The sequence below is a fragment of the Rattus norvegicus genome, chromosome 10, assembly GCF_036323735.1.
Source record: "Rattus norvegicus strain BN/NHsdMcwi chromosome 10, GRCr8, whole genome shotgun sequence".
NCBI classification, from domain to species: domain Eukaryota; kingdom Metazoa; phylum Chordata; class Mammalia; order Rodentia; family Muridae; genus Rattus; species Rattus norvegicus.
The window spans coordinates 7,637,502-7,648,163 of NC_086028.1; positions in this window are offsets into that span (position 1 = coordinate 7,637,502).

Below are 10,662 nucleotides of genomic sequence, written 5' to 3' on the forward strand. Positions count from 1 at the left end.
GCAGAGTCATTAAAGGTCAGAGCCCCCAATAAGCCAGGTTTGAGCACTGTTCCTAAGTATGCCAAGGAAACTATTAATAGGCAAAAGCAGAAGACAAAGACATACAATGACCCACCCAAGTACGTCTTCTGGGCTCTGATTGGACATTTATGTTTAAGTAGAGAGCCACAGTTATGCATAGCTAAGCAGTCCTGGCCAAGGTGTGGTCCCGCCCATCATTGCGTTCTCTCTCTCTCTCTCTCTCTCTCTCTCTCTCTCTCTCTCTCTCAAATTTCATTATTGGGGCCGATCTCTCCTGCAAGGCGTTTTGAAAAGTTGTAAATCTCTTTCTGAAAGACAGTGACCCCTATGTTTGGTCCCCGGCACTAGCCTTTATTTCCTCCCAGCTTGAGATTGTTGGGGGAATTCAAAAGTTTGAGGTTAACCGTTTGAATAATCCGATAGCCAATGGGAGGAGCACAGGTGTGTCAGATCGAATATCCTCATTCCATCAAGGCAGGCAGGCAGGAGGTCACTCAGCCACTAAGTGGTGAGGATTCAAATGGGAGGTTGAGGGCTCCAGAACCTGTGTGTTAGCCGGCCTGCTCCCTGCTTCTTCTCACTGTGATGTACACCCTGCATGGGCAGGTACTAACGGGCCCAGCCATCAAGTCTCCAGTCACAGGGTGACTCCAGCTCATGGTTTCAGAGGTCCGACATTATTAGCTCCATTGCTTTGGATCTGGGTGAGGCAGAACATAGGTAATAGGAGGTGGGGAACAGGCCAAGAGCCAGACCCCAGAGACATAATGGTGTATCTCCCCACCTTCAGAAGGCTCCACCAATTGGATTATAAATCAATCAGTGATGAATCAATTCATGCAGGCATCTGATCCCTGTGATCCCACACAGGGACTAGCACTCAGTCTCACACTGAAATCCCACCTCTGAACACCACTTGCATAGGGGACCAGGCTTTGAATACATGCTCGTTTCTGGGGACACGGAGATCTAAACTGTAGCTGAGGTAAATGTGAATCTCACCCCCGATTATCAGTGCTTCTGAACACCAGGGCTCAAAGAGGAAAGAAATGTGGGCAATTGCAGAAGAAGACAAGGCAGAGAGAGCCCACGGACACCTCAGGCCTGGGTGAATGCTCATCTCTTTTCCCTAGAAGCAGAGCAGTGCTGGCACAGGATGAAGTGACCACCAAGGCCACATCTTCCTGGTAAACAAAGCATCTAATTTCTGGGCTATCCCAAACTTCCTCGACCAACTTTGCAGAAGTCACTGCTTTCCGTTGCTATTTTGCTGATGTCTGTAAAACCCTGAGCAGACACCGCCCCACACCAAGACACATGGATGTAGAGAGTCAGGTAGGCATAGCAACACATGTATATGAGCACACATGTATATTCTTCTGCCTGGATAGAAGCCCACTAGTGTGATCATGGGAGACATTTATTCTAAGCAAATATCCATCAAAGGCAAGGTGGGTATCAGGATGTCTCCTAGGTGTGGGGCACGAGGGAAGAGATTACAACAGACAAGTCCCTGCTCTCATGATACTTTGGTTCTCTTGGGGAAAGGCCAGGGAGGAGGCAGATATGTTTTTAAATGTAAAATACTGGATAGAGAGTTGGGGAATGGAGAGTGGTCGGGTGGCCTGGGAAGTGTATGTCAGGAGGAGCAGAGACTGAAGGAAGCAAGGAATGAGAGAGCTGGGCAAAGTGTTTAGCAGAGACAATTCTGATTGTTGTTGTGTTTGAGATAGAGTTTTCCTGTGTAGGCCGGGATTTTCCTGGAACTCATGATGTAGCCCAGGCTGGCCTCAAAGTCACGATCTTCCTGTCTCAGCCTGCCAGATGCCTGCTTTGGTGGAAACATTTTATAGAGAAGGAAAACCCGGGCCAAGGGGCTGGAGCAGGACTGTGCTAAGTGTACCTGTGCCAGCATGGAAGTCAGTCTGGCTGGAATGGTATGAGCCTGATGAGGAGGTGTGAAAAATACAGATACAAGGGGGCCAGGGTCAGAGCTTTTGGTCTGTTGGTCTATTGTGAGAACTTTCTCGGTTGTTTCTCTGAGTATAATGGGGAACCTTTGAGAATTTAGTTTGCAACAACAACAACAACAACAACACACACACACACACACACACACACACACACACACACACACAGAGAGAGAGAGAGAGAGAGAGAGGAGAGAGAGAGAGAGAGAGCTGGACCCACCCATAGACCATAGGTCAATGAACACATGAATACACAGACATACATACCCATACAGGACCACGTGTAAAATGCACGCTCCTGTCTGAGCGTGCACATGCACACACAGGAGCTATGTGCACACGTGAGCACCCCCCTGCTCTTCCTCAGCCTATCTAAACTAAGATGTGTTCTTTCAGAGCAGAAGTGGGTCAACATCAATTTCATGGCTCCTGATGATAAAACGTGAGAGTTGAGAGGTGAGCCAGCGACACAAGCAGGAAAGAAGAAAACTGACCACGCTTTATGGAATATCCCAATGTGGCAGGCCAGCTGTGTGACTTGGGATCAGATTCCCGCCCTGCTTCTCTCTGAAAGATCCTTTATTTTATTTTTAGTCATTAGTGACACGGTCACATTTTAGGTTTAGCTCAGGCTGGTCTCCAACTCACTATATAGCCGAGGTTGCTCTTGAACTCATGGTCCTCATGCCTCCACCTCCCAAGTGCTGGGATTATAGTGTACATCACTGTCCTAGGCTGGAGTGAGTCTTAACTCTAACTCTAACAACTCTAACTCTAACTCTAACTCTAACTCTAACAACTAACTCTAACTCTAACTCTAACTCTAACTCTAACTCTAACTCTAACTCTAACTCTAACTCTAACTCTAACAACTAACTCTAACTCTAACTCTAACTCTAACTCTAACTCTAACTCTAACTCTAACTCTAACTCTAACTCTAACTCTAACTAACTCTAACTCTAGCTATAACTGACTCCCTCCCAACTCACCTACTCTTCCTGCTGCAGCAACACTGCACTTGTTGCCTGTCCTATCCTGGCCACGGCCTCCTCTGTTTCCTTTGCATTGGCTGAGGAACTGCATCCCTTGACACCCACTGGCTTTGCTTGGTCCTCCACCTTCTCCAGGCCTTGCTTTAGCACCGAGACCTCCCCTGACCACCATACTTGGAGCTACATTCCTACCTAGGTGTTCATTCCCCACCCCCTTTATTATTTTCCATAGCACATCTACCCTGGCAGGACAAGTATCTACCAGCTGTGGTGGTCTGAATGAAGGTAGCTCCCATAGGCCCACAGGGAGTGGTACTATTTGGAAGTATGGCTCAGTTGAAGTAGGTGTGGCCTTGTCAGAGGAATTGTGTTCTCTCTCTTTTCCTGCTGCCTTGGATCTGGACATAGGTCTCTCAGCTGCCCTTCAGCACCATGTCTGCTTGCTTGCCGCCATACTTCTACTATGACAATAATGGACTAAACCTTTGAACTGTAAGCCATCCTCAACAAAATGTTTTTCTTCATAAGAGTTACTGTGGTCATGGTGTCTCTTCACAGCAATAAAACCCTAAATAAGACATCTGCTTACGTGCTGTGGTCTGTTTGGCCTATCAGAATGTAGGGTCTACCAAGAAGGGGGTCTTGGACATCATTTACTGGTCCATCGGCAGTGCCTGGGTTGGTGCCTGGGTCCTCTGCAAAGATTTATGGAAGGAAGGAGGGAAGGAGGAAGGAAGGAAGGAAGGTAGGAAGGTAGGAAGGAAGGCAAGCATGTTCACAGGTGTGCAGAAACTGTGGAGAGCAGACTTGGCTTTGATAGTTATATCTGGGCTGCCCATGTGTGTTAAGTAGTTGAGCAGAGAAACTTTGGTGGTTTGGGCAGCATGCTAGTATGACCTTGAGGTGTCTAATACCTTTACAGCTTCCTGTCATTTTCAGATTAGCCCCAACCTCTCCCCCCATCCCCCATCCCTGTTGACCATTCCAGCTTTACTCCTTTTTGTTCCCAAGGCATGACCAAGGTCTGTTTCCTTTTCCTTCCGTAACTGTGTAAGACCTCCCCAGAGTTTAAAACTACATTTCCCTGCCCCGCCCCTTGCAACTAACACGGCCTATAGCTCATGGGGATAACGGGAAGCAAGAGAATGTGCCATGGAATAGTTCTCAGGAATTTTCCCTCAGGAGGAGAAGGGGATGGCTGAGATTAAAGCCTGGCGAAGAGCACTTGCCGAGCATACATGGGGCTCTGGGTTCCCTCCTCATCACTGAGAGCTGGGGAAAGGGTGGAGGCTAGGAGGGAGGAATTGACTTAATGTTTGCTTCCCCCCTCCCTCTGTCCTTTCTTCCGGTAACGGCGTTTGATCCGGTCTCATGCATGTCAGGCACATGCTTTACTGGTATGCCCCAGCTTCCTTCCACTTTATTTCCAGACAAGGTCTTGTGTCTTGAGCTTGTGGCTCTCCTCCCACAGCCTCTCAAGTAACTGGGATTAGAAACTCAGACCAGCTGAGAACTCTCTTTTCTTTTCTCTCTGTCTGTCTCTGTCTCTCTGTCTATCTCTGTCTCTGTCTCTCTGTCTCTCTGTCTTTGTCTCTCTGTCTCTCTGTCTGTCTATCTCTGTCTCTGTCTCTCTGTCTCTGTCTCTCTGTCTCTCTGTCTCTCTCTGTCTCTCTGTCTCGGTCTCTCTGTCTCTCTGTCTCTCTCTGTCTCTCTGTCTCTCTCTGTCTCTCTGTCTCTCTGGTCTCTCTGTCTGTCTATCTCTGTCTCTGTCTCTCTCTGTCTCTCTGTTTCTCTCTGTCTCTCTCTCTGTCTGACTCTCTCTCTCTCTTCCTCTCTCTCTCTCTCTCTTCCTCTCTCTCTCCCTCTCTCTCCCTCTCTCGGTTGTTTGTTAGATAGGGTCACATAATACTCTCTATTCTCAAACTCACTGTGTATACCAAGATGATCTTGCCTCTGGCTCCCTGTTGTTGAGATTAAAAGTGTGTGCCACTAGGCCCTGAAAGGTTTTGTTTTGTTTTTGTTTTTAAAAACAGGATCTTGTATAGCTTAGGTTGACTTTGAACTTGGTATGTAGCTGAGGATTACTTTGAACTCCTAATCCTCCTGCCTCTACATCCCAAGTGCTAAGAGTATGGCTGTTTGGTTTTAAGATTTTACTTTTAAACAATTCCTTCCACATGTCTTGTGTCTATTCTCATGTGTCTTAAAGACCCCACCCGAGGGATGGCATAGCAGGTCATCTGGGAGGTTCCTGAGGACTTTACTCAGTCTCGACTCTGTATAGCTGTGCCTCTCACCCCTAGGCCTTTAAGCAAGGCGACAATAACTGCCCGTGTGTACAGAGCACAGCTAAAGCATTTCTATTGCTTTCTGTCACAGCCTCTGCAGACTCATTCCGCCATCTTCATGTGGGGAGTTCGACTAGCTCTTCTCACCCCTGGAAACCCAATTTATTGACCAAGCAGCTCTATGGTTGGTTAGCACCACTTAATCCAGTAATTGATTCCTCATTGGAAGTCCACTCTGTGGAGAACTCCATGCTACATCAGCAATACCATGCAGGTATGCCCATCCTTGTGGGACAACAGGGGAAGCAACTATGTCATAAGAATAGAATTTCTCTACCCCCTTATCCCCCTCCCCCTTTCCCTCTTACTTTCCCCTCCCCTTCCCCCTCTCCTCTCCTTCCTCCTCTTTTGCTTTCTGAGTTTCTCTGTCTAGCCCCTCCTGTTCTGGAACTTACTTTGAAGAGTAGGCTGGCCTCGAACTCATACAGCTTTGCCTGCCTTTGCCTTCTAAGTGCTGGGACTAAAGGTGTGTGCCACCCCACTCATCAAGAGTAGAGTTTCAACTGAGCTGACAAAAGACAAGTCCTGTGTGATGTTTACCACGTGCCAGACACCATTTAGTTCAATGAGCTTCATGCCTGCAAATTCATTTAATACTCGGGAAACCAATCAGGCTTATAAACCCATGCTAACATCTTTACTCTAATATCTGGAAGCACAACAAGTCTTAGTAACTTCCCCAAAGGCCTGCTTCCCTGGCTGCATCTCACAAAGGACACCTCTCCTTCCCATTATGTGAGCATACTCACCCCTGACTTGCAGGAGCCATTTGTGAGGAGGAAGTGACATCCTCAGAGAGATGCAGTCCAGTAAGGTGGCTGCAAGCCATAGGTGGCCAGAATATCTCAACTTGAAGGATCAAAATGTAGTGAAACAAAGAACTCAGTTCCATTGTCAACGAACTAGTCTCCTGTCATGGACTCAGTGGCCACATATGGGCTGATGGCTGCCACATGTCACAGCTCCTCTTTAGGGCATTTCCATCAGCACAGAAAGATAGCCCTGTTATTCATATCCTATGGTTTCTTGAGGCATTTACTGGAAAGTCAGCTGCAAGCATTCATCTCTCAAAGACATCTTCCAACTCCAACTTAAAAAGTAAGAGGCCCACAAGATCTATGATCTTAATTCCTAGCCCTTCCTTCCCAATTTCCAATTTCCGTGTGTGTGTGTGTGTGTGTGTGTGTGTGTGTGTGTGTGTGTGTAGGTCAGAGGACAACATCTGGAGTTCTCTTTTCCGCCGTGTTGGGGCAGCGTCGATGCTGTTTCTGCTACTGCTTTGCTCGCTCCAGGATCAGCTGGCCTAGGGAATATCTAGCCAACTCTCCTGCCTCAGCCTCCCATCTCCCTGTGGGTGTTCTGGAATCCCAGATGGGAATCACTGTGTCCAGGGTTTCACATGGCTTCTGGGGACAGATGTCAGGACATCTGGCTTGGCAGTAAGCATTTTTACCCCCTGAGCCATCTCAGCGCCCCCAAGTTATTCTGCCCTCAAACTTCTGAAACACAGCGTGGTGGTGTCTTGCTCAATCCCCACTAGCAAGGAGCAGAGCTGGGTTGTGGACACGAGGCTCCAACATGACCAGGCATGGCTAGTTTTGGAGCTCTAGGTCCTCTGTCTGCCATAGGCACGTCTTGCAGCTTCCTCAGGCTTGGCAAGGCAAGAGTTAAAACACACACTCAAGGCTGAACTGCCCCTCACTCCCACCATCTGGACGGATTTTTGCTGTAGCCTGTACAGGGCGGGGGAAGGAGGCATAGACAAAAGGGCAGACGTGAAGTGAAAACCGGCTTTCGGGAAATTGTTATCAGGTGACTGGTATTAGCTTTGTTATTCCATGGTGACCTTTCTGAAAAGCCCTTCACTTCCTGTCAGCCCAGGGAGTCTGTGCCTCCCGGAGAACAAGCTTGTCCCCAGAACTGCTGAAGGCAGGTGGTTGTAATTCTACACGCTGGCTGCTTCCTGTAGCTGCTTTAAATGTGCAGTAATTGTTACCTTGGCCCCTCATTGCACATGGAGAAGTGAGGAGCTGTAGGTTCACTTTAGATGCACAGACATGGGTTCAAATCCCCTACTCGGCCACCCATGAACTCTATCCATTGCTTCAAAACCTGATTATCGAGATCTTTTCACATGCAGACACTCGGATCATTGCTTCAAGTCTTCTTGAAACTTGTCTTCTGGTTTCTTGGGAGCAACTATCTTGATATAAGTCAGAGAGTAAATAGCACAGACATGCATGGATCACAGACAGTGCAATTTGTTGTAGTAACCTCTCCAACCCGAATATCCCTGTGCAAAGAAAACACAACTCCATTAATATGAGTACAAGCTCACGCCTAGATTGGGCAGATCTACCACTACACTACCCTATTTCCCAGCTCCGAAATCCCTCGTCACTTGCGGTTTTTCCATGCCATGTTTTCAGCTCCCTCTTCCTCCTTCTCCTTCAACCCCTTCTCTCTCCTCCTCCCCTCCAACTTCCCCTCCTGTCTTCACTGCACAGGGTGTGACCTACAGAACCTTCTCTCACTTCCCTGAGTCATGCTGGTCTACCAAGAAAGCAAGTTACGGTACCATACAGTTAAAAAATTGTTATAGATATACATGTGTGTGTAGTTTAGTTGGAAAAGTGCTTGCTAGGGCATGCATGAGTCCCAGGGTCCTATCCCCAGCACTGCTTAAACCAGGACGTGGCTCTGGGCAGACTGAGGAAGGAGGATCAGGAGTTCGTCATTCTCAGCTAAATAGTGATTTTGAGGCTAGCCTGGGCTACATGAAACCCCGTCTCAACAGACAAAACACAACAAGAACAACAACAAAGAATCTATATGGACAGTGTGTGGACAAATGCTTGCACACAAACCTTGGTACTCATACTATTCCACTCTCCTGAGTGGAAGCAACTCAAATGCCCACCAACTGACGAAGGCTGGATAATCAGTGGTCCTCACTGTGTGAGCTAGTCAGTTTTTGTGTCAACTTGACCCAAACCAGAGTCACCTGGAAAGAAGGAACCTTAATTGAGATGCCTTTATGTGACTGGCTTGTAGGCAAGTCTGGGGGACATTTCTTGATAAATAATTGATGTGGGAGAGTTCTGCTCACTAAGGGTTGTGGCACCTCTGGTCAGGTAACCCCAAGCTGTATCAAAAAGTAGGCTGAAGAGCTGGATAGATTTGCTTGGTTAAGAACAGAGGCTGCTCTTGCTGAGGACCCAAGATAAGCTCCTAGCACCTAGCTGGGGGCAACTCCAGTTCTAGGGGTATCTGATGCCCTCTTCTGGCCTCTGTGGGTACTGCATGCTTTTATGCACATACATATATGCAAGCAAAACATCCATACGTCTATACATCTATCTATATATCTATATTTACCTATCATCTATCATCTAATATGTATGTATGGTCTGTCTGTCTGTCTGTCATTTACCTATCATCTATCATCTAATATGTATGTACGGTCTGTCTGTCTGTCTGTCTGTCTGTCTGTCTGTCTGTCATTTACCTATCAATCATGAAAGCAAGCTGAGCAAGCCAAGGAGAGCAAGCCGGCAAGCAGCTCTTTCTTCATGGTCTCTGCTTCAATTTCTGCCCCCAGATTCCTGCCCTGAGTTCCTGTTTTGGATTTCCTCAATGATGGACTATAAGCTATAAGACAAATAAACACTTTCCTCATCCGAGTTGGTTTTCGTCGGTGTTTTGTCACAGCAATAGATCAAAGTAAGATCAAATGGTGTGTGTATGTGTATGTGCATGTGCATGTGTATGTGCATGTGCATGTGTATGTGTATGTGTATGTGTATGGAGGAATGGAACCTCAATTCACATCACCACAACCTTGAAAAGAATATGCTGACTGAAAGAGATCAGGCCCAGTAGGTCACGTCGTGTAGGGTGCCATTTGCAGGGCGTGTACAGGAGAAGCAGAACTCCATAGAGCTAATAAGCAGACTAGTGGTTATAGAGGGGTAGGGAAAAGAAAAAGAGTGGGTGACTGCTTATTGGAGGCCGAGTATCTCGGGGAGATGAAGGCAGAAGGGATGGCTGTTTTGTGGTGTGAACGTGATCAATGGCACACAATTCCCACTGTCCAGTGCTGATGGCTATGCTGTGCAAGCCTTTGCTCAGTTAGAAGACAGAGCATGAGTTCTAGGGAACACGATACTGAAAAGGAGCCTTTTGAAAACGGAAGGGAAGACTCAGTGAGTAGTTAGAAGAATGAGCAGAGACAGCGTCTATGGGATGATGACAGGGGCTGGGGAGATGCTCAACGGTGAAGTGCGTGCACGAAGATCCTAGTTCCACCCCTAGCACCAATATTAAGAGTCCGGCATGCCATTGTGCCTGTGAGTCCACTCCTCGGGTGTTCACTGGCCAGCCAGGATAGCCAAGTGGGTGAATTCCAGGTTCAGATCTCAAAAAGTAAGGCGAAGGAGCTGGAGAGATGGCTCAGCACTGAAGAGCACTGGCTGCTCTTCCAGGGGCCAGAGTTCAGTTTCCAGCGTCCATGTTTGTCTACTTACAGTTGCCTGTAACTCCAGCTCCAGAGGATCTGGTAGCTTCTCCTGGCCTCTACATGCACCTCCACTCACATGTCTATACCACATGCACACGTACAATATATATAATATATCTTTATTTATGTATATGTTATTTATATACTCTCGTTCTATTTATCTATATAGATATATTGAAGAGTGATGAAGAGGACACGTGATGTCGGCCTGTGGCCTCCACATGCACATGCGCACTGGTGCTGTTCCTCTGACTGGTGCTGCAATCTAAGTACCAGGGTTTGCAGAATGAAACAGACCTTGGAGATACCACCACATACCACTGGGGGCGCTGCTGCCTTGGAGACCTCTAGACAGAGAGGGGCATCTTTTTTTTTTTTTTTTTTTTTTTTTTGGTTCTTTTTTTTTCCGGAGCTGGGGACCGAACCCAGGGCCTTGCGCTTCCTAGGTAAGCGCTCTACCACTGAGCTAAATCCCCAGCCCCAGAGAGGGGCATCTTGACCAGCTTAGTGGGAAGAAGTTTTAGCTACTTATTGACATCTCGATCAACGTGTTCCCCGGAGAAACAGGAAGAAGTCATCCTGTTCCTTCCCGAGCCTGGCTTTGGGAGAATAATATCCACTTCCAATTGTCACCAGCCAGCTCTGCGTTCTTTCCTGGGTTATTCCAGGTCCCAGGGGAGCTCACATGTACTGGTGGAACACTGTGAGTACCTTTGATCATTTTCAGTCATCTCCCGCTACCTTCCCCATCTCCTGTCAGATCTCTGCATAGTCTTGGGGGTCTCCAGAGCGGAGACACATCAGCGGTGGA